We start from the raw sequence: 25,406 nt of genomic DNA on the forward strand, positions 1-25,406 counted from the left end.
AGCTCAGACAAGCGAAGACAAGTCATTTTTCTTTCTCACAGCGTACTCGGAGAATATAACAACAACCCGGAGTAAGTCAACTGGTTTTTTAAACATCATAAAAATTGGGCAATACGGCAACAGCATTCGCAGACATTCGCTTCTGGAATGATACCATTTCGATTGTAAAATCGATCGATATATCGACTGATGACACGCAAGATTATTAGATTACGACGTAATTACAAGAAAATTTTATATTAAACAGTTGAAATTTACTTTCAAAATTTTTCTAATGTCGTCTGCTTTCGTTCCGAGATCAAGTATTTTTAAGCTAAGCTTCGCGTGGAGATCCAGAGAATCGTATGCTCCCGCAACAGTAGTCAAGTTAATACGCACGACGTCGAGTTTATGGAGCAGTACTGCTTTAGATAATGTGGGAATTGTCTAATACCGTTAAGACTCATTTCTTCATCATGATAACTCGTGCAATAGCAACAATTGCCCACTCACGAACTTTGTGCGCAGCAGTGGGCACTCCCAAGCGCTCCAAAGGCAACAAACATAAGGTGAGAAGCTCGGGGTGGGGAAAATTGGGGCTTCTTATTGGCTGTAGTTTTTCATAGTCAGACATTCCCGAAAAATGGCCGCATTTTATTATTCAGCACGTCACAAGAATTCAGAAATGCATTTGGATAAATTACGGTAGAAGAAAGAGATGTGGAATGAATGGAAGAATGTTAATGGCTAATAATAATAAATTAAATCATGAATTCAGACGTTTGCGACCCTTAAGAATACACTTAAGAACGAATTGCGGGTTGCGTCACGGCAAGCAATTGAGCGTACTAACCAGGAAAGCGCAATTTTTTCAAACGTACTAACCAAATTCTTTTACCTGTATTTTGTTCGGATGGTACCGGGACCGAGGGAAATCGCCGTACTAAAGAGGAAAACGTACTAAGGAGGAACGTACTAACCAAGTTCCACTGTATATTGCTAATAAAGCTGTGCATTTCATCAAATTATTCTGGGAGATTAGTGTGGGAGTCACTTGCGATTCTGGAGCTATGTGCTAGGCCTTCATTGCTTGAAGTATCGAGATCTTTCAGTTCTACTCTTGAGAGCATCATTGTATAACCTCTTTATGTTCCATACTCCATCAGAAACTTTTAAATTAAAGAGCAGACTCCTGATTATCCGGCTGCAGTTTATCCCTGTGTAATTAATACACTTCTTCTCTATCACTATTACACTCTTGATTAATTGTAGAAGATTCTTCAATGGTCATCAAATTGCAAAGGAAGAAAAGTGATGTCTACGATTTATAATTGCCTATCTTATATTGCAAATGCACAATTATTACTGTGGTGTCGCATTTGGTTGAATGTGGTCCAAAGGAACCGGAGATTTGGTCTGCATTTGGACATATTTATGCTGTGACTAGTCAAGGTTCAAACTGGAGAGGAAGGGAATAGTAGAAGTGAAGGCAATGAGGGAAGTGGAAGTAGAGATAGTATGAGTCATAGCCAGGCACTTGCCTGCGGAGATAAATTGCCAAAAGTCGTGTTTTCTTGTTTCCTTTAATTGCTGCTGCACCATACCCAGTACCTTCACAGAAGCTCTGTGTTCATGTAATCTAAACATCACTGTGCGGGATTGCGTTCAGTGATAACGGAACTGTCTCTCGCAGCAATTGCATACCGGGCAATTTGCACAAGATGCGACTACACAGCGTGGTATCTGACAGTGTAGTTTCAGATTTCGTGCAGCAGTTTTGAAGCATTCATATAAACTTATTTTCTGAATCCGTGATCTCTCAGACCCAGCTGCATGGTTTTCGTAAACCAGGCATTACATGAATCAATAGAAATACAAGTATAAACACATTAATGCTGCTTAAAAGATCGTGGTCTGGAAAAGATAGCTGTGAATGGAAAGCAATCTAAAATGATAGGCAACGTGCATAAATAATAATAAATTCTTTGATTTACATGAATTATGAAAATTACATGAAATTGAAGTGAAAGTTCGTTATTATTTGTGTTTTCCGATTATTCGTGCCGTGTCTCCCCATCATTAGCCTGGATAATTGGGAGTATGTTGCCTAATTGATAGGTGTAGGAATATTTCTTCCCCATGCGATGTCAGACTTCCATAAATTCTAGTTGCGACTTAGTAGTCGGTTTACTCCAATATTCTCTTTCTTTTTTTATGGTCTCTTTAAAGGGTTTTTATCATAATATCCCCACCACATGCATATTGAGGTTGCTTGCAGGACAGTATGTATATGTACCCTTTGCTGCATTTTTCCTAAAATGCTGATATATGACTACTTTGCCATTGGTATAATGTAAGGGAATTTTTAAATTTGGACTGCAAATCAGGGAAATTTAAAATGAAAAGCTGTCATGTATCCTGAATAAATGAAAGATCTACAGTGTACCACTTGGTCACTTAAAGTATGGTTGAGAACCTACAACCGCAACCTAATTTAACTATATTATCGAACTGGCTTTGTAGATAAATTAGCAGAAAATATCTATTAGTTACTGAAATTGTTTACATCATAACTTAAAATTGGAACCCACTCGTGGTATAAAGTCTCCTTTCATAGTCGATAATTAAAACCAAACAATAGGGTTGTCCACTATTTTTTTTTTTTAGCCGTATTTGAAAGTTGAAGCTAAGAAATTCTAGCATGTTGATTTTTTTATTCCTTTTAAATAAACGTTACAAATCTCACCCCAAGTGCAAAACTTCTGTGATATAGTGTGAGGGATGTCAGTGGGCAGTAGAGGTTAAACTTTATTTCCACTAATTTGGAGTTTTTTTACACGCTAAAATCTAATTTCCACGTACCCTAACCGATAGATATTGTGTAAATAAGAGGCATTTAGCTGAGCTATGTAAGTAGAAATAGTTATCAGGGTGCTTCTTTTAGCGATTTAAATGTACTCTATTTAAAAGAATATGCCTCTAAGATGGCTATTTTTTCTTGGACTGGAGAGTGTGGACATGACCTAACAGCAATTATAAGTATTTATGATCTACCAGGTGACATCGTGGTGAATTTTCTTTAAGGCCCCTTGACTGTAGAACATGGAATTATGATGAACCGAGACTCTAGGATCTAATTTATAACAATGTTTTTGACGTTCTCAGTAGTACTGGACAACCCTATTTTCAGGTTATGTGCATTATGACACTCACTGTGTTGCATACCAAAGGCACTCTCTAATACTTCATACATTTTGTGCATTTATATTAGGTATATTCGGCGTCTGAAAGCAAGTGTGCTAACTGCATAAGTTCATATCTATTAATTTCCAATGTCGGCAACTATAACAACTTTATTATTGGTTATATTCCTGGGGTCAGAAAAGTTTCGGATTATAGGAGCTTTATTAGATTTCCTAAATGAAAATCTCTAATTTAGTATCATTGTAAAACTGCTGTATTTATTCCTAGTTAGAAGACTTCGATAGGCAAACATACTTGCATATTTCATGGTGCATGATGTTTTTGGATGTTAAAAGATTTATGGGGAACATACTAAATTGATGCATGCTATATTTCTATCTATTCCTTTGGGCAAATATCAAAATGCTGATGAATTTCAGATGGCTGTATCTTCAAGAAAATATTTCAAATCATAAACTTATAAGGCTGAAAGTATAATTATAACTTTTCCATAAGGATTAGTAATTTACCAATGGTGGGAATTCCTAGCTGCATTCTCAAAATAGAACAAAATGTTAAGTCATCATTTTGCATTGAGCTGGTAGGTTTTGTCCTTAAAGGTCTTCATTTAGAAGTCTGACTACTTACGTACTTATTTGATATAAAATTTGGTGGTCTGTGTCTTTGTTCTGCACTGATATTCAGAGGTAATTTGCTTCTTTGGTGACATTTCAAAGGAGATATAAATGCAGCCTCTTATTTATATTATATATATATATAGCTTGTATCATTGGGAAAATTTTAGAGTTGAAGTTTTTAAATCATTAATATGGCTTCTGCTTTTATGATGATAATCCATTCCACAGGATGGGCTTCAATGTGAAAAGTGAGTCAAGTTAACCAAAGAAAGCTTTATTTTCAGTGTGTGTCATGCATACATTTATGTACAGCATGCAAAAATATGCTTTGTGAAGCACAATTACTTTTTATCCAAAATTCAATGGAAATGTCATAATGATGGTGGATTACTGAATAAAAGCATTGTACTAGCCATAGGCAGAAATAAAGAAGTTGAGAAAATATTCCTTTATAAAGAGTTCCAATTTCGTTCTCATTCGAATGCCATTGCAAGCTTGGCCTACTACCTACCTATGGAATGAGCAGAAGAGAATGGGAGGGCTATTCCTGCTTTCTGCTTGCATTTTCTTCAAGGACACACTGTAAATGGAGACCATTGCAAATATTTTTACATCAGTTTCCTTCTTGAGTATGAAACTTCTATTTCCACTTCACTTGAACATGACTATATTGAGGTATTCATATGTTAATGTATGATTATTAGATGATAAGTATTCATTTAGACCAGGTACATCACTCTCTTTATTTTAAAATTCATGCAGCTAGTGACATATTCATATGATTTAAGGTTTGCATTTTACTATTTGTAATGGCTGCTGACATCATATGCCATTTATAAGTAAGAAAGTGAGGATCTTGGTTTTTTAGGCAATGACTTTAAGCCGACAGCAGGTGCTATCCAGATACACAATTTTTTTGCTAATAAGGAAATGAGGAGATGATCTCAGGGCAACCTATTAATAACTAATTGCATATTTCTACAAATGTAATTGACTATATGCCTGTTTGTGTTGTTTTTATTGGATTTATTTCCACATAATCATTCATAGGATTCCTTTGATTACTTCCATCTTCTTCAAACAGACACATTTTCCACCTAACTAATTTTTTTCCACATTTATATTGTTTTTTCATTTATTCGCAGGATTTATTTTTAAGTTTTAATAGGATGTGTGGAAAAAACAAGTAGCATGTCAGTTTTATATTTCGATTGCTATTTTCATGGACTATGTCCTCAATGATTCCTTTTTTGTTTTGTTACATGCAAAATGTGTGTATAACTCTTTATGTTTAACTCTTTTGCTATAAAAAATTGCAGTCACTTAAAAGTGAAGAGAACAATATATACTGTCTGGAGCTGGTCAGGCATAGGGTACTATTTGCAAATTGATGGAATACATCATTTTCTTAGGTGGAAAATATGGCTATGTCATATTGTAAAATGCCACAAATTGAAAAGAAACCCTTATGTTCGTGAGTAATGCAATGCATTTTCCGGAATTCTTGTCATCTCATGGTTTTTACTCATGTGTTTCAAATGCTGTTACATTATCCCTACCATTGAGGAAACTTTCACATTCAGGATTTCATTGGATGGATTGAATGACATCTCGGACTCAAAAATCTTTCATTCATAGTTATTGAGAAGAGTATTTTGAAGGATTTGAAAGTCAATGGTTTCATCTGAATTGAGAATGAAAAACTCTCACATTAGCTTTTAATTGGTGCAAGGGCAAATTAAATTAGAATATGTTGGTCGGTATTTAGGGGATGCAACCAGCAACTTAGGTCATTTTTGAGATGAAGAAAGGTAGGGAAGGAAGGAGGTGAGAAATCTGTCTTTGAAGTCGGCCTGCTTTTAACGGAAGGTGTCAAGGTGACCACAGTTGAACGTCCCAACTGATGAATGGATTGCTGTTTCAATTACCAATTAGGAATTGCACAATGCACAGTCTCCTGAAAATTCTACCACAGCTGGGATTTGAACCTGGACTCAGGTTTGGGAGGCCACAACACTAAACCAAACCGCTAAGGTATTTGATTTGGCTTCTTACATCAAGGAATATAATGATGCCAACTAGCAGGTATCAATAATTCTTCGTATTGAAAGCTTGAGGTTTTATGTGAGAAAACATTTTAATTGACTTTAAAATAATAAACATGCAAATAATTTTTTGATAGTACTAGTACTGATTATCATTCTCTCAATGGTAAACTTAAATTATTTCAGGAGTTTTCCAATCTTTTATATGAAAGATTCATGGCAGTGTCAGTCTTCGTGCCATTTAAGTATTTTGAGATCAGTAAATAGCAGAATTTTTAAAAGTATTATTGGTTACTTATCATGATAGCTGCATTTCACTGAGCTCTTTGGATTATAGTACATCAGAGGGGGTCTTATTGAGCTGCTACCTAAGTATTGACAAATAATTAGTTGCGACCACTTGGGCAGACTGAAATAGCTGGTATCATTGAAATTTTAAGGAAAGAGGGATCTCAGAGAATTTTTTGGGAAAGTTGGTTAAATTAACATCTCCTTCTTCTGTGCCTTTCTATAGTCTACTTAATTATTACTATATTTTGTCTTTGCTGTACATAAGGGTGCACCAACTTCCAAAAATGGTGTTCTCCATTTTAGCCAAAGAAATTTTTAGTGAAGTTCAGTCTCCACATGGCTGAAATTGCTATTTCTCAAGACGTTACAAAATGTTAGCCTATGTGACCATAATTCATCTAATCTGTAAACCTTGGTCATAGCTGCCTCAGTTAGATAGTAATTCAGACACTACTAAAAAGATTTGGTAATGACATCATGGGATTGTGAGGGATGTGGAGTGGATGAAGGGCAGATAGCCAAGAAGGCACTTTTTGCTAATATTGGTATTTTGAAATTTTGATTAGGCTAGAAAAAGCATTACTATGCTCACCAGGAAATCTTATTTAAGCCACAATTTAAAAGATAACTCTATAATCTCCATCTGCAATTAAGTAGGTACATTTACAAACTGTTTGTTGAGCAACATGAAACACAGGTGGCAGTGGTGTAGCCAGGAATTTCATTCTGGGGGGGGGGGGGTCCAAAACCAGGGGGAAAATTTTTGAAAAACAGGGTTCTAAGTAGAGGGTTTTTAACTAATTTCAACACTTTTCATCGTCGAAAAAACTTCATTTGTTGGAGAAATATTTTGTTAGCGCATGAGTTTTCAATATTATTTTCTTTTATGAAGGAAAATAATTGTGTTTTTATATTTTAGGGGGTGCAGATCCCCCCTGGCTACACCACTGATAGGTGGTTATTTACAACATGAAACACATGATTAATATTAGAAGAATCTGCCTCTACAGCACACACAATATAATATGCGGGTACATCCTGGATGAATGGGTTCATTCTTATAATTCACATTCATTTTTGTATCTAATTACAATGTACAGCTTATTTTATACTGGCACACATGAGTTATGTGGTACCATCCCTGTTGCAAATTTTGTGCAATCAAGCCCTTGATTTTTGGTGATGATTTATGGTGAAAAACTTAGGCCCTTAAAAATTTTCATACTAATGTTACGTGACACGCTTATTGCTTTTACATCATGCTAACATGAAAGCACACTATGAGATAATAATTTTTGTGAATTGCTCTAGTACAACAGTATTTGTTTATATCAATTGATGAAATATGCAAATGAAAATATCCTGCTTCATCCCTTAACAATGAATCAATGATTAAAGAAAGGGTTTCCACTAAGAAGGGTGGTAAGGGAAGCAGCCTCAGCATTTGTAAACCTGAATCTACAGTTATGGAGAGATCTACTGTTAAGCACCATACTCTTCAGACAACACACTGAAGCTCCTTCCTGAACTCCTGAGAGGGGACTGGAATGTGCTGGAATATCCTGCCAGCCTCAGCAATTGAATCTGGGTATTTGGCATGAGAAGCCAGTTCACATCTGCTACACCAATATAATTCTAGAAGACTCATCTGTAACACTACTTGAGTATACTTCTGCGGCTATCGGGTGGAAGATAACACAATTTCCACTCAACTCTTGTCACCACACACAAGTATCCACTCTTTAATCGATTGCTTATTGTTTATGAAGATAAAATTTATGTTGGCTAGGTCACTCTTTTTCTATCCTTACTTACAAGTAAAGAGACAATCTTCTCTGGGCTTGGTGGCATATAGAATCTTAAACTAAAAATCATTTGTCTTGCCAGCATTACACCCCTCTTGTGATTCACGTGAACCCGCTTTATTAACTTAAAGGTAATTCTTGAAACAGAATCTCTTAAACACATTACTTAATGACTTATGTGCATGGTTTTTTTACATCACCATATTGTAGTTACACCTTCATTATGATTTTTTTGATATTAGTAAATTTTTTTGAGAAATCTGTTATCAGACGACATTTTTAGCGTACCAATTCTCATCTACTTAAGAACCAAATCCAGTTTGATGAACTATTGGTGAGTGCTCTTTCCTCAAAAATTATTAGTTGTATTTTGCAGGTGTATAATAATAGCAGTTGAATAACTAAGCATAATAAATAAGCCACTAAGAATAATCATTGTCGTGTTCTAAGTATTTCCAATTTCAATTGATATTCAATTCCAAAATATAGCATTTTTCTATTTACTGAACATTCTTTCATCTATATTTCACTCAGCACATCCATTGCCTCCCTGACTCTCACCTACTCCCATTCCTACTATGCTCTTTTTTTTATAACGTACTGATGCTTCTGTTCCCTGTAAGGTAACGGCAAAAGATTTTTCGAGAATTTACCCATGTAATTGGGTGTCCTGTGAACCAAATAACTAACCTCCAAAATAGTTAGCAGCAGCATTTATTTCAATAGGATTAACACTTAATAAACAGGTTAAGCTGAAATGTTGGTCTTAGTTACTATGAAAGTGATCATTAATGAATTGTTCACTTTTATCATCGTACACATGTTCGTTTCCCTCACCTTTAGTGTTGAGAACTTAGTTTTCTACACATTTATAGAATTTCTGTAAGCAGGAAATATTTCTCACCTGAGTGAAATCGTGTGTTCTATGAGTCTGAGACCCTAAATAGAATTTATTTCACTTTTCTACAGTGGAATTCAACAGCAACAAATTCTGCTTCAACTGTTCTTTGGGTGTGTCTTCTTATTATAGCACATAAACTTCCTGCAATACTCATTTTTATGTGGTTACAGTATTGATCCATAGCTTGATGTTCTGCTGCAGGGCTTCTTATTAAGCTTTATTTTGATATGATTACATTTCATTACTTAGGCTTTGTTTCTATCAGTAGTAGTAATGGCCTCTGAGAAGTGTAGGTAACTATACATGCCACACTTAGTGTTTAGGCTATTTTGTTGCCATGAAAGTTCTGCCACTATTTTATGCTGTTAAGAGGAAAAATTTCTACACTGAATAAATTCATTAGTTTGAGGAACTGCTTGTCCAGTATTTGAGTTACTCTTGAAATGTAGGTGAAAAACATACTGATAGGAGATGTCAGGAATGATTTTGACCTTATAATAGCCTTAAAATTATGTGGCAATCTGAGCTAATTCTCTAATCAGGTTCTCTTAACTCTACCATCAGTACAGACTGATGATAACATGGAATAGAAATTTAAGTTGTCGAATAATGTATGCATCTGGTAACTTTGCTGAATGAATTTTGTAATGAATCTGCTCAATGCTGTGGTGCATGCTCTGTGCACATATGTTCACTTAAGTATGCTGTTGAAATGTTGCAAGGAGTCATTTGAAATAATTACACTGAACACTGAGTGAGCAAGGTAAACATAGGGAAAACATTTTCCGTGAAGATGAATCCATCATTGATCCAAAATCAGAAAGTGCTTTTCTCCTGCTGCATCATTAGTCACATCGTTCAAAGTTATGTTGTTATACATTTACGAACTCTACTTTTATCTTGTTGCTGGTCATTGATACATTCTAGATAGATAGTCTTCGTTCTTGTTGGAGGTTGAATTAGACCTTGGCAATCATTAACCACCAGGGTGTATGTTTCCTTTTGACTATTGTGCTCAACGTTGTGTAGTTGGTACTAATGTATCTCAGTCATTGCTCGGTGAAAGAAATTTTTGAACTACTTATCATCTAATGTAAGCTATGGCTGCTGGGTTATCAACTTTAAATACCCAACTGGAAATGTAATGAGGTAGGATTATCTTTGACTTCAATTTTAGGCCTCATAAACATGTTTGATGTATGGCAAAATCTAAAGATTATGCCATCAAAGATCATACTGGTCGTTTATTATTTATCAGTTTGATCATCTTCGTGTCCAGTATACAGATAGCAGTGTGCGTTGATTTTGACATAAAATCTTAATAACTCTATGAAGGAATTGTGATGGTGTAAGGTGATTGACAGTTACGATATTAATTAGCAATAACCATATATCAACCATGGTAAGTCGACATCACTTTTTCCCCTCAAGTTTGGGTTACTTAGTTGGCAGTGTGAATGTTGTGAGATATTTATCTGAATTTGTCATGATTGTTATCGAGTGTTTACAAGTGGTACCAGTTGCCAGGGATTGGGCAGTGCAGAATTCAAGCCGGACAGTTGGTGAGCTGCTAGCAGAAATCTTTCATCTGTTCTGCTCTTCTCCCCATCCCTTGGTACGAAATTGGTTAAGAATCAGGGGTGGTTCATCCAGTCAACTGTAATGCAGTCATTAGTTTTATGATTTGTGAGAAGGGTCATAACTCTGGCTGTGAATACTCGGATGGTTTTGTGCATGCGGTATGAGGTAAGTTAAGACTTTGATTCATCCTTTGTATTTATTTCATATTATTATTCCATGAGGCATGGCCTGTTTACTGATGAAGAAGTGGAATGAAGTGGGGATGGCTGCTAAGCTGTATCTCTCAGATTGAATGAAATAGTCTGCAGAATTTCTCATACATTCACATGTTACATTCATATTTTGAGCAAATGTTCCTTTGTGAGATGGATTATTTAGGAATCGTTGACTCATGCTCTAACAGCTTTTCTTGCTGTATAATAATCAGAAATTTAAATATCCTTGAAATGATAAAAAAAATTTGGTTCTATTTAGAATCACATTTTCTAGTATTTGTAAATACTTCTTGGCATTTATTTGAGGTTAAAGGTTAGGCTGTTATATAAGAAGTGTGCTAGTTGCTGATCCTTGGAATTCTTTTCTATTATTTCATAATTTTTGGTGTTATTTTCTAGAAGTTTGGAGTGTAAATGATAGTATGGGAAACATGGGAACATGTTCTTGACCTGAAGAAGAATTTTGTTATGTCTGGAAACTGATTACAGTACGACACAAGTTCCAATATTAAAATTTTGGTGGGAAAATTATATTTCCATGAAGGGAAATGTAGCCTTTTCTATTGCTACCCTTGCATTTTCCTACTTGGTAGAATAAAGCTGTTCCTATAGTCTCAACTAAATGATTGCTAGTATCACCTATTATGAGGTTATTGCGAGGAAATAGTGCATAAAGTTATGAGGAGTCTGGTCCTAAATTTGTGGGAGAGACAGAAGGTTGACATTTTCCTGTCATTATTGATAAAAGAGACAGACATGTCAACTGACGACATCAGGAGCATTTCTTCAACCCCTCTACATTTTAATAAGTCACATTCCGCTTAAGTATTTTTTTTTTGCTGGGGAGTTATACATAATAATCCTTCTGCTGAATCAAACTACACATTTTACATTGAATATGTATTGGTGTATGGAATAAGTTTTGTGTGCGGATGAAGATCTACAGATGTGTATTGTGAATGCTGACAAAGACAGTGATACTTGTAAATTGAAGAATACAATCCATCTTCGTTATATATGAGTCTTGGACTATGATCCATTAAAAAATATTGAATGTCTTTGATCAAATGAATGCCAATTGCTTTGCATCATGAATTAGCACCACTTTCATAATAGTACTGAAATCTATGGTGAGAAGCTTTGCTTCTGCAATGCCAGTTGTTTGTAAGTACCTACTACACATGTGAGACTAGATTCATTTTCATAAGTTGAGTCCAAAATATATTTCCTGGGCTCCTCCAGTGGTAATGGCAGGTACCCTTTCCTTTTTAGGTGGAGCTTCAGCTCTATAAAGTCTTGAAATATTCCTGTTTAAAACCAACTTTTTAACATTTATTTCACGAGGTGATGCTGTGAGATGTATACTTAACGCTTGGGCTTTTTTTTAATAATGTCCAAATTCTCATATTACTCAGCTCTTCATTCTTTATATTTCTGTTTTATTATTGAACTCTGGCAAATGCTGGTTTTCAGAGATATTAATTTCTGGGATCATAGCTAATTATAGTTTTCATTCCTGAATGGGATACCATTATGGCTACTTACCACTATAGCAAATGAGACATTTAGGCCAGTTTTACTGAAGTAAAATTGTGCTGAGTATGAAAACTCAAGTTCATGCATTCTTTCATTAAAGGTCATTAGGTTAGTTGACCATGTTTTTGAGAATTTACACTTCTGTAACTTTCAACCTTTTTCGAGGTTAGGTTTTAGTTTAGTCATGAAATCCAGGCGTTGCAAAGCAGTTTTATCATTATTGCTAACCATACAGTACAAGATTTTCCCGCATGTATCCTGAGTTTCAATTTTTTATCATGAAAATTGAGCTCCGGAAAAGTGGCCGTTCTGAAATATGCTGAATTTGGTTTGTATCAATTTAGGGAACAGTTTGCAGTCTCCACATCATTCTTCATCTTGCTGAGATACATACATTAAGTGCACATATTAAATATTAAATTTTCTTGTTTCTCATTTGATGTTTTTCTTTTTTTAGCAGTAGGTATTCTGAAAGTCATAATTTTGTTTTTATCTAAAGGACTTGTCTTAGTGGCAAAGATGTCAGTAGTAAGATGTTATGCTTGTGAGGCCATATTTGTTATCTCCTGGCAAGTCTCGTGGCATATACTTTTCTTTACTAATGATGACAGCCTTCATGGGTTTCAAAATCACACTAAATTACTACTAAGCATGAGTTACTGATTCTGACATACATATTTATAAATTCCATGTACTGCTGTTTCATGTTGAATTAATTTTTCCTGAGGTCCATGATGGCTGTAGTTATGCCATTTAGGGTCCTGTATGCTGGGAAGAGTTTCGCTCATTTAAAATGAAATTGCATTCCTTATACTACTCACCAGCCTTCTTAAAGGATATAAAAGCATGGATTTCCAGAGTACATTCTCTAGTCTCATATCAGTGATAAGTGGCAATTATTTTTCAAAATTCAATGCATTAAGGACAAAAGAAGAGTTTTTCTCTAAATAAAGCGCTCTGGTCTTAAAAATAAATGAAATTTCATTGGATCCACATACGTACATAAATTGCATTTTTTTAGGCTTGATGCAACTCAGTTCCTCTTGCATTTGTTATCATCAGAGTTTTCATTGCTGTTAGTGGATCGGAAGAGAGTGGCTGTACTAATTGATTACCTTTGTGTGTTAACTGAAATGCATTGAGTCTATCGTATTGAAAGAATACAGCTAAAAGCTACAATATGCCCTTTCCTTGAAGGTAATATTTCATAAGTTATCCATTCTAATGAAACTTTTGAAGTAATGCTTCATGTTGATCTGAATCATTAATTTGATTGATATACAATGTATGAATGCAAGTTGGTAATAGTCAACCTGTACTACTCATTTGCTAACCGTTAGAAATCAACTTGTTAAGAGATGGAATTGCTACACCTTAGTCCCTAAAAAGAGCATTCATTCCCAATGCTCTGCCAATCCTCACACGGTTATTTGATATTCACACTTAAACTTGATGCGTAGGGGAGGCTGATGGTATTTTATTGCTAATTATGCATACTTTGTTTGGGTTCTCCGTTACTCGTTGTGAGGGTGCACCTAGCTACCCATTACTTCTTCTACCAGGCATTCACCTTCACCTTGCCATGACTTTCGTCCGTAGGGCACACCTTGAGCTTCAGACGATTGGAGTGGATCTACTTTAACCCTTATTCAGTGCCAAGTTCAAAAATTCGCAAAACATATTGCTCTGCATGGAATTGCATTATATTATATCACTAGGCTAAGAGAATGAGTATCACTTAATGAAGAATAAACTATGAAATAATGCCTTGGAAGAAGGAGGATGATCCTTGATATTACACTTAAAAGGCTGATATCATGTTGCGATAGTGGAGTTCACCGTGATGGTCTTGGTGCACTGAACTTGTGCCGTGGTGACGATATTACACAATATTAATGACCTAAACTCCAAGAAATATTATATCAAATATTAAAGACACCATATTGTCATTAAACTGTTAATCAATTCGTGCAAGTTATTAAGTGCGCCATCATGGGTTTAATCAGTTATATTAATCAAGTTATTCCCATGAATGAAAGACATGGTGGAAGTTGATGGACCAATCTGAGGGGATATAAGCTTCAAGAGGTACAAATAAGATGCTCTTTCACATTTTCTGTTTTACCTCCATTAAAATGCCAGTTGCTTATGATTTTGAAAAAGATTCTGGGTCCATTTGACTTCGATGAATTTGGTGCTCAGAACCATGAATAAGCAACCGTTGGTCACACCTACAAACACCTGCTTGCTTAAAAAGGGTTTCATCTGTTTAAATGTTTGTTGCACTTTGCATTTGGAATGTGAGAAACGAAACTAATGATCATTAAATTGAGAATATATATTATTGTTAAACTGTCCTGAAATTGATATTTTTTGACATCATGTATATCTCTGTAGGACTACAAAGTGTCAATATTCCTCCATCTGTGGCTCAAGGCTAGGGTTCTGATTCACCTGCTTCTGTTACCACATACTAAGTTTAGTATTCTGCTGTGTTTTGGTAGTAATATTACCTCCCTTCTCATTGTGGAAATGCTATTAAAGAGGAGAATGAAAAACGGGGGAATTGCACTCTACAGCTGCAAATATGCATTATGGAATGATAACTACTGGCTGTATAGTATCTTCCTCTTCTCGTACACTTTGCATAAAATTAAGCACAGTGTTGATGTGTGGGAAAGGGGAGAGTTTCTCTGCAGGGACCAAGCCCCAGCCTCACGACAGGAATAGCCAATTCACTTATAAACACTTATACACATATTTACTAGCAACCAAAACAACGTCCTTTGTGAGGGCTTAAGGCACTCAAACTAAGGATTCCTGGTTTACAACATGAGATTCTTCTCAAGGTAGGAGAGACAGTTAAGGATGCCTGGTTGGTCGACATTAACACACAAGCGCACTGAAGATAATCATATGCATTCACTCACCTGTGGATAGCTTCAACATTCTAGTAGTTTTATCCATGAAAAGAGCAGTATCAAGGTTCAGAAGGGAATGAGGAGCAGATTGGCTATGTATTTCGGTACACGATGTGGCCCTCCTCAGCAAGCTGAAGGAAATAAATTTCTTCCAAGGCAAGATGAAAAGTGGAAGATCACTTTTGTATAGTAGCTGTGCCTCATATCATCCTTGGAGACCCCCCACAAAAAGGCTTTCCATGGTAGAGCCAAAGCCCTTTAGTTTACCATGTGAAGATAAGCACTTATTCTGATGACTATAGTACTTTCGATCTGTACCCCAATACCGGCTATTTTCAATATTTTTTTTATTCCTAAACAAGAAAACTTAGATGCGAGGAATAGGATTTGTGCGTAATGTTAAAGAAAGAATTTGGATTTGGTTCTTTTCATTTTTATTTAGGGGTTTCGCACTTAGTTTAAAAAACGCTAACTACGATTTCTTAAGAAAAGGCGTAATATTACGCCCGTAGCACGCTAAGCGTTTACGTATTTTCAGAAGTAATCGCCACCGTTTCTCCTGTGTTCCTTGCAGCTGCGTCCTGGGTTTGTCTTATTCTTTTCTTCGCGATTGTTTATGCCGTGATATCTTTGAATTAGCTATCGAAAACTAGACTTGTGGACTCGTAGGGGATTGTGATTGGTGAAGGAAACTTATTTCAATAAAATGCATTTAAGTGGTTTCTAAAAATTAATTGAACAGACTTCGGTCCACTCTCGTAATGAATAGGTTTAGTCCATTCTTTTTACGTTGAACTTGTCCCGTAATCAAAATGCAGACGTGATGCAAGCCAGTTGCAAACCTTGCTTGTTTTCTTCGGCAACGAGGACTCGTCAATAACTATGGACTCGGTTGCGTTTCATAGCAACATGTTACGTCGTCGTGTCAACAATGGGGCTGCCATATGGATGATCCTTGAAAGGAGAATCTTTAATGGTTCCTGAGAACACCATCGATCTCGCATGTAAATTTGAGGCTGTTAAAGCCATTTTACTGTAATTGTACTTCTAATTGATTAATTTTGTGTGTACGTACGTAAGCGAAGTTGCGTCGTGTGACTTGCGAGAATGGATGGACGTGGGATTGTGAAATTGCTCGCTCTAATTTCTTTCATGTATTCGCGCAATTTCACGCCACAATGAGAAATTAATGCAGTTCTGACCTGCGCAATGTGTGCTCCGAGTAAAATGGTTTAGGCGCTGGCTGCGAATCTACATAAGGTGGTGAGTTTACCCTCGGCTTAACTTCATTTGACGGGTGTTACCAAGACCACAGGTAACCGGTTTTCTAAATACTTCGTTTTTTTACGTTCCGTCATGGTGAAACTGAACTGCAAATTAACACAAGGGGGTGAATTTTCCCTCCCCGTAACTTTGTTTGACAGATAACACCTAATCTTACAAGGTATTGGTTATTTTTTATTCTTATTTTTTTATATTTCGTCATGGGAAGGCAGTTAACAGTGGAAGTTGCCGAATGCGGTTGCCTCACCTACGCAATATTAAATCGGTAATGCATCGATAATTGAATTTAAATAGCGTTGGTACATACAGCCGTCACGCGATTCTCCCCTGTAAAGCAACTTACGCCCGCAGTCGATGATAATTTCGTCTCTTGCAAAACTGCTAAATATTCTAACTTACATTTTCACATATTTTTGGCTTAGCTATTGAATAGCATTGCTCTTCATGGGCCGATTTGGGTAATTGTTTAGAGGGGGCTCGCGACTCCGCGGCGCCTAGAAGGTATGCAATACCATTTGCAATAATGCGTTTGCGACAAGTGGCATTTAGATTATCTCCAACAAGTTTCCTGCCAACAATTTTTGGTTGAATTCACCCACTGTTCCGAAGTGTTGTTTATTTTCCTTCGCTTTTGTATTTGGATCATATTCGTTTGAATGAATGTAGAGGTCTGTTGACCTAAATAATATTACTTAATAGCTTTCGGTTATAATGGCGTGGGACGGTAGCTTTGCTTATCCGACTTCGCGTTGGTAATTTTTTTCGGCCGTAATGATTTGATGTCATGGTTCCTTGAACCATTATCAAACCTTAACAGTTTCTATGTTTACCAATCAATTTCAGGTGCTCTAAGTCAGGCGAGGTCCTCAGGTAAAGTTTCTGATCAGGAATACATGTGGAACTATGGTTCCTTATGTGGAAATTTTAGGCTAAAGAACCAACTGATTTTGTGCTATTTCACATGTGAAATATACTTTTGATTGAGAAAGAACGATTAAAGATAAGATAGATTTTGAGGTGAACAGGAAGTTGGATTTCGACTTGCTGAGGATATCATTAATGGGTGGATGGGAATTGCAACCTCTTGGTAGATTTTCTTGTTTTTATCTAAATTAAAGTAATAATAGTAAATTTCATAATAATGTTTTATGAAACTCGGTAGGTAAAAAATATTAAATACGGTTAATGTAATGGTACTGTATTCTTAAAGTTTGCCCTGGTTCAGTTTAAAGAAGTAGTGAGTATTAATGATAAATAGTACCAATTTACGGGTAATACCTTTTTCAAAAAATAAGTATTTCCATGAGATAGATGAGAGTTCGGTAGGTTAATTCTCATAGGAGCTGCCAGGACTTCGACAACTAAGACCACGTACATACACCGCACTTTCATTCATAGCGAGTTTGTTGTCATCCCAGTGCCAGCTGCACATATTAACAATCTTGGAGTGAACACACACACACTGAGTGGAAAACTTGTTACTTTTCCTTCTACGATGGCTATTCTTCCTATGGCAATTTTATTGCTGCCATGAAACAGGAGGTGTGTAAGACCAATGCAAACATGATTTGCAGTTTATATACTGTTGATTCCATTATTGACTAAGGCAAGTAATGCTATGTTTTCGGAGTAAAAATAGAATATGATGTAGTGATTTCTCAAGAAATCGCATTCTTTTATGCATCTAATGACAAAAACTAGAACCCCATGTCTTACGGAAAATTAGTGTGAACAACTACAAATGAAATATTTGCCTTGAATCTTATATCTCTGAAATCGAGTTATCAAACAATACAAGACTACAGGTGATTCAGTTATAGTCATTCACCCCATTCAAAAGGTCTCTTTAAGGTAAGGCTTCATATTATGTCTGTCAAAAGTGGGTAAAACAAGTACATAGTCACTACTCCAGACTTAAAAATAGTTACAGAAATCTATGAACTATCAACCCATCAAATTGTAGAACACATGGTTGATATTATAATTTAATTTGAATTTATAAAAATAGTATGAAGGACTACAATTGATGACCATGGTGTTAAGAACCCAACTCTTAACAGCCATCTTGCAAAACGTCAATTGGCCCAGGAAATTATTGAAATGTGTTTCCTATGTATGTAAGAAATGAGTCAGTTAGAATCAATGATTATATGCATTACACAAATGCATTATTTGTTTTAAGGCCTGATTAATGTAGTGCCCAGGGCTTTTGCAAAACATGAGGGGAGTCAAAATTTATATCCTGGTATTAACAGCGATATTTTCAGAGGTTGGCCAATGCTTGCTTTGGAGGCTCTAGTAATTTCACTATCTAAAAAGAATTAGCTATGCGACACCAGGAAATTCATTTCAAGATGATTTTTGTATGCTGAGGGAATATTGCTATGCCTAATGTTCAGATGAAAGTGGTCATGGTGATTTAACCCAATAGTTGACCTTGCAATTCCTGAGCTTGTGGAGTAGCTTGTCAGTGGGTACGTGGTTAAGCCATGTTATACAGTCTCATTTCCTGCAGAATATACAGAGGTTAGAATTATTGTACTGCCTGTGTAGTAAGTCAGAAAACAGTTCCCATCATCATGAGGCAATTCAGCTTCCTTCTTGGAAATATCTTGTAACTGCACCAACAAGTATGGTTCAGTCTAGCTATTAAGTTACATTTCTGACCAAATTTATTTGCCTAAAAGAGTAAACTTTAATTAGTGAAGGGGACTCCTTGAACAATGACGTGTTACATGTTTCTGACACAGTTGTAAAACTGGATTTTATGGAAATTTTCGAAATAGGAATGTATTCTAAGATGTCTGAAGTGAGGAAGAACGTACCATTTATTTTTTTATATCCACACCACCGAAAATGGCACTATTTGGCCTTTACACCAGGGTTTTTAGATTATATATAGCAATCAAACGCACACAAACATCCATGCCCTGGATAAGGGTAACTTGCCCAGGTGGACTCAAACCCATGACCTTTGATTTGGCAGGCAAGGGCTGTACCCTGCTGCCACCAAGGCCGGCAAGGTGGGAGTTCCTCACCCTTTAAAAACCTTGTATGATGACCCTGACTAGACCTCTGTCATGTAAATGAGTATCCAACCCGTAAAACCCCCATTCCTACTTCTAAATTTTACCCCAACTACATCTCCCAGCTGTGTACATACTAGGTTAGCTTCTCTTTATTCAGACAGCTCTTGATAATTGACGTGTAAATGTTGAAAATGGTTGAGCAAATAAAATAGTGTAGAAAATTACTACAGCTGTTTGTATTTCATTACCACTGCAAGTGAGACTGCTTGAGTGAATAGAAGATGATTGATAGAAAGTCACACAGCTCATATCAGTGGATCACAGTAGAGGCTTGTAAGCAGTTGAAAGTCTGGAATTTTTCCCACTGTCTTTGTTTATTGCCCATGCCTATGTTGGCACCCATCTGAGCAACTGATATCAGTCCGTAACCTTCCACCTTACACTATGAACCAGAGGCAGTTCTCTGATGATTGAATGCCAACACAGTGCTTTATCCAGAGGCCTCCGGTACTAGTGATGAAGATTGGGTGTCAATCGGAGGCGAGCATGGGAATTGAGGTAATCCAAGTAACCTTGAGACTTGAACTGTGAGTCAAACATTACTGCTTTCGTTCCAAGATCTCTCTACTATATTGATGCGCCGTGTTTCCAACCAACTGTTAATGGACATAAAATACATATCTTCTCATATAAGAATAAAATATATTTTTACGTGCGAGAATAATTTTTTAAGAAGACATCCAAAAATCACCATTCATTCATTCAAAAATTACCTCAAAATTTGACTGTCACCAATATTAATTATTAATGAAAACTTAACACTACTTCTAACATCTTTCTTTTTCTATCTCGAATTTCACTGCACATATACCAGTTGTGAGAGCACTCATTAATTAGATGGATCATGTCATACAACTGAGTAGCACCCTTCATTTAGATCTCAATGGCTGAGGATAGCTATTGTTAGGCAATGTCATAAGTTTTACCCTATGTATTACTATTCGCAAATGAATAAGTCCTTAAAGGATTACTTGGTGAATAGGTGACATGGCTAGAATGAAGGTCATTTCTAAATTCCTGCGTCAATCATGAGTAATAGGTAGCTTTGATTAAAAGCTCGGAAAACACTTGCTCTGAAAACCTCTTCTCTGTGCCAGTACTGCTACCACCTTTAATGTTCATGTTCCAGTTGGGTGATCACCTTACAAGCCAACATAGTTTGAGAGAAGCCTATATGGTTCTGGGTAACCTTGGCAAGCGACCACGTCCAAAATAGTTCCCATCCCCAGCCCTCTTACCATCACTTCCAACGTGAGAGGAGAGAAGCCTATATGGTTCTGGGTAACCTTGGCAAGCGACCACGTCCAAAGTAGTTTCCATCCCCAGCCCTCTTACCATCACTTCCAACATGAGAGGAGAGAAAGGGCAACTTCAAATGCTGAAGTCGTCCTTGCTGTCTAGCAAGTTAGGTTGCAATATGCATGGTCTGAGATTAACTTCTCTGGTAGTCAAGTTAATTTTGAGACCACCCCCATTGCAGGAGGATATAATAAGCAATGGCATTATAGCTTATCATCAACAAGAATCACTGACCTCGGAACAAACCATTAGGAAAGACAGCTCCTCTCAACTGTGAACTGTCACTAGCATTTATTGCTTACTGTCAGGTCACCATTTATTATTCTTCGGAAAATACCTTGCATTTTTATAGCTAATCTAAGATGACTTTTTCCCTTTATGACTAACTTAGCCTCGTCCGATTGTAGTACATTGTGGAATCTCATTTTCTCCATATTTTCAGTCTAACTTTATTTTTGCTGTCAAAATTGGCGTTGGAAGGAAACTGAAGGTCAGAGAAATGGTAGAGATTAGTGATGGGCATTGTGCAAGTGAGTCGGCACAAACATTTGACTCCACGAAAAGAGCAGAGCAACTTGTGAGTCACATTTAAGGAGTCAAGACTACCTGTTCCAGTACGACTTGCTCTATGTGTAGCACACCTCCATTTGCCTCAGTTTCAAGAATCCAGGTGGATTTGCCACACCTATGCAGACTACTTCTTCGCTCTATTCAATGAGTCAATCAAAGATCCGCCAATCTACAATGGCAAGAACTTCAAAGTCATTACATCCTGGCACGAGTCTGCCTAAGATAATGAGAGCAAATTCTGCAAGCTTGATCCCAGTATGGGAGCTGGTCCTGACTAGTGATGGGTGCTGTGTGATTGAGTTGGCACAAACCTGTGACTCTGCAAAACAAGCAGATTGACTCCCCCTTCAAGTCCAACTTGCTGTCCTGCGGCATGCCTCTGTGTGACTCCCCTCTGTGCACCTCTCCTCTTTGTGCGCCTCTATTGAGCATTACTCACTGTGGTGTAACCAGGAGAGGTTTTCGGGTTACAACCTCCTTTAGCCTTTAAAAGAGGCACCAATAAAGAGTAAGATTGCCTCAATAAATAATCGTACAAAATACTGTTTTTGAGCCCTATAAATCACGTTTTCATCAGCAAAAATTCCAAATTTTCCTGGGAAGGTCCCCCATTTGCCCTAGGGTGTTTTCCATACATCCTGGAAGGGACCCAAAATCTCCAGTAACCCCCCACCCCCATTTCAAATCCTGGCTATACGACTGACCAGGGGTGCAACTAGAAATTAAGGCTGGGGGGGTTTAGGTGCAACTAATATCGGGGTGTGTGGTGGTATGGAATACCCACCAGGATAAGCGATGGGTGCGAGATTAATAAATTGCGGAATTTTAAGATAAACGGTTCTAAATGGTGAGTTTTACGGCTTTCTGGGGGATATCTTATTCATCCTAACACTATTCTATTAGTAATATCAATCCAGTTAAGTAAAATGGATTAAACTTAAAAATTTCTCTGAGCTCTGGGGGGGTTTTTTATCCCCCAAAACCCCCCTCCCTCGCTGCACCGCTGCCACTGACTATTCATACGTACTTTGTGTCATTGGGACTTCAGTTCCAATTGAAGACATCTTTCCTAAAGTTTGCCGAATTATCAGCTAGAGGCAAAACAATTTTTCTCATAGGAAAATATCTTAAATTTTGTGTCTTAGTATTAATATGTGAGAGTGATCAATTTAATCATTATGGAACTGTGAAACTTGTGAAGTTTTCCCTGGAAATAGTTTGGTCAGAGCTCTCTCATTTACCTTTCAGTCCTGCTTTCTAGCCTCTATCTATTTAACAAGTATCTCCCATTCTACTCCCCGTGTGGCCTTCTACTCTCATTTTCCCCTCAACCCCGAGACCGTAACCACTATACAGAGTCACACATTAGAGTGTGTGCTGAGGTAGCCCTCACAGATGAGTTGTGTTCACCATCATATTTGGGACCCAGTTGAGAAGAGTTTCTAAGGTTCTAAATAATATAGAAAGAGAATACTTCCTAGGCAGAATGGTCATGTCAGCTTATGTGGCCTGCACTTAATGGGTTAAATATCTCCGTATTAGCACTTAAAGGTAAACTTTCATAGTCTCTGTAACTATGAAACTATCAAAATTTTTAGGAATGAAATACACCTATTGCATTATTGTATTCAATGTAAAATGGCTTTGAGGCAAAAGTTAAAGTATGAGTTATAATGCCATTGTTTGATAAAGGCCAACGAGCTTATTTTCTGGTGCATACTTCAGTGTTATTATCTAATTAAATCCCAAAAGTCCTTGTGATATGGAACAAAACAATTTAAAGTATTCATGAATTGCCATGAGAAAAAATTCCCCCGGAAAGGGAATCGAACCACGGACCTTAGGCTTTCCGGGCCAATGAACAAACCACTATGCTATCCAGGTTCCTTAATTCCCATGGTAATTGTACCGAGGCTCATGGTACTAGATGTTGGGCCCTCGCGATCTATCAAGGATGGCAATACGAAGGAGGAAGGACTTCCAAGAAGCCACAAATGGTTGAGAGCCTCAACCCTGCGATAAAGTCGCTATTTCATTTTGTGGCTTTAGCACAGGGTTGAGGCTCTTAACCAGTTGTAGCTTCTTGGAAGTCCTTTCTCCCTCTCGTTGCCATCCTTGATGGACCGCGAGGGCCCAACATGTAGCACCATGAGCCGCGGTATAATTGCCATGGGAATTAAGGAACCTGGATAGCGAAGTGGTCTGCGCATTGGCCTGGAAAGCCAAAGGTCTGTGGTTCGATTCCCTTTCCAGGGGAATTTTTTCTTATTCATGAATATTTCACCGCTGTTCACGTGGCAGGATTTGAAATATTACACAATTTTATAGTACTTTGAGAAAAAAAAATCGCTCCTGAAAAATCAAATCTTGCATACGTGCATGGTATGTTTTGATAGATTCAAGACAATGTCTGTGAAGACTTGCATGTGTTGAAATATCTCAAATTTATCTCACATTATGTCTTCACATTGAACTCCCTACTTATTAGCTGTGCAGATGTGTTAAGGGTAAAGGTCTACATACCACTGTGACCATTTCTTTAAATCTCATCTGAACAGATTGCCAGCAGAATGTCTGCCAGTGATATGAGACAAGAGTACAATGCAAGTGGAGATATAGAAACTTCATTTCATTACCCATTCCATTACATTGCACTAACTCACTAACTATCAACATTGTGCCACTCACATTTAAACCATTAACATCTTAACTCTTTCCAGTGCTTGAAAGCAGCTCAACTTGCTAAGCACAAATCCACACTGAGTTAGAGAACTTAAACTCAGCTTAGGATAAGTAATATAGTTAAGGCTTTAGCCGTTGGGGAGGTAAAGGAGTACAGACAGTACTCTCTCTCTATCTCCCTCCAAAACTTTCAGAAGATAAAGTCTTAAGTGTACCCCCGCCTAATGAACCCCCATAATACAATCCCCTTCCAAGCAACCCCATAAGATATTTTTCTGACTGCTGCCTTGGATATAGTTGATTTGAATAGCTGCTGACTTGAATATATTTCATTTTAGTAGGTGTTCAAATGTCACCAAGGACTAATAAATTTTATTGATTCCTCATATTAAAGGAATGATCTAACATTGGATGAAGTAGATAACCAGTAGAACTGACAAATTTTAGCTCTTGTTAATTAGCTATGTCACATCACTCGGTGGTTTATAGATCAGCTCCTGATGACATACTTCTGAAGCAAAGGGAGTCTTTGAGGGCAAGGGAAAAGACGAACTTGTATTAGGTAATACCATTGTCAAGATTGTCGGAAATAGGTATAATATCAGACATTTTTCCCTCCAAGTCCTTAAGCTCACAACTTCCAATTTTCTCCACTGGTTACAGCAATGCTTTAGTAATACCAATGGTGTAAAGAGAATAACTGTATTTCTTCTCAATTTTTGTGAGTTTCTCTCAAATTAGCATAGTATTGCTGCATCTATTTATAGGTGAGATCATATTTAGAGATTACTAATTTCTTGTAAGCATTTAAATTGACTGCTCCTATTATGGACAGAAACTCTTTACAAACATGAAATTTTTGTAATATCTGTACAAACATGGATGTACTTTTTATATGACATGTGGTTTCATGGTGTTGGAACTGAATTTCCTAATGTATGCCAAGATTTTGTGAAATTACAATGTGCAGTTATTATAGTTGCAATTTTTTAGCTCATATTTTATATTTTTATGTTCTTTGTTTAGTAGAAATTTTGTACAGTGTTTGTATAAACTGCTACAGAAAATAAAGTGAAGGCTTGCTTCTTTAAAAAAATTCTGGGTGACCATACTTATTTCTGTAAGAGAACTGGTAACTACAATGAAACTCATCATTGGATCGTGATGGTGTAAGCTTTGTCATTTATTCAAATGTGGTGAGGTATGTATTGGTTGCATTATTTCAATGCCAGGTGGGTTGAATACCAGGCATTGTGCGCACACATTAGGTACCATGAAACCTGGATTTATATGAGTATATTATTATATTACATTTCCATGACAAAATCTGGAAACTACAGAGGTTGATTTTGTATCGGGAACAAAATATTGGAAATTTTTAATTTAT

At 36.8% G+C, this 25,406-nt stretch overlaps 1 protein-coding gene across 3 annotated transcripts in view; it reads left to right on the forward strand.

The window, feature by feature from the left end:
* Positions 1 to 25,406, forward strand: part of LOC124158727 (RNA-binding protein 12) — a 38,524-nt gene that overhangs the window by 8,892 nt on the left and 4,226 nt on the right. The gene's annotated exons all lie outside the window — the stretch shown is intronic.

The sequence above is a fragment of the Ischnura elegans genome, chromosome 5, assembly GCF_921293095.1.
Source record: "Ischnura elegans chromosome 5, ioIscEleg1.1, whole genome shotgun sequence".
In the NCBI taxonomy this organism is placed as follows: Eukaryota; Metazoa; Arthropoda; class Insecta; order Odonata; family Coenagrionidae; genus Ischnura; species Ischnura elegans.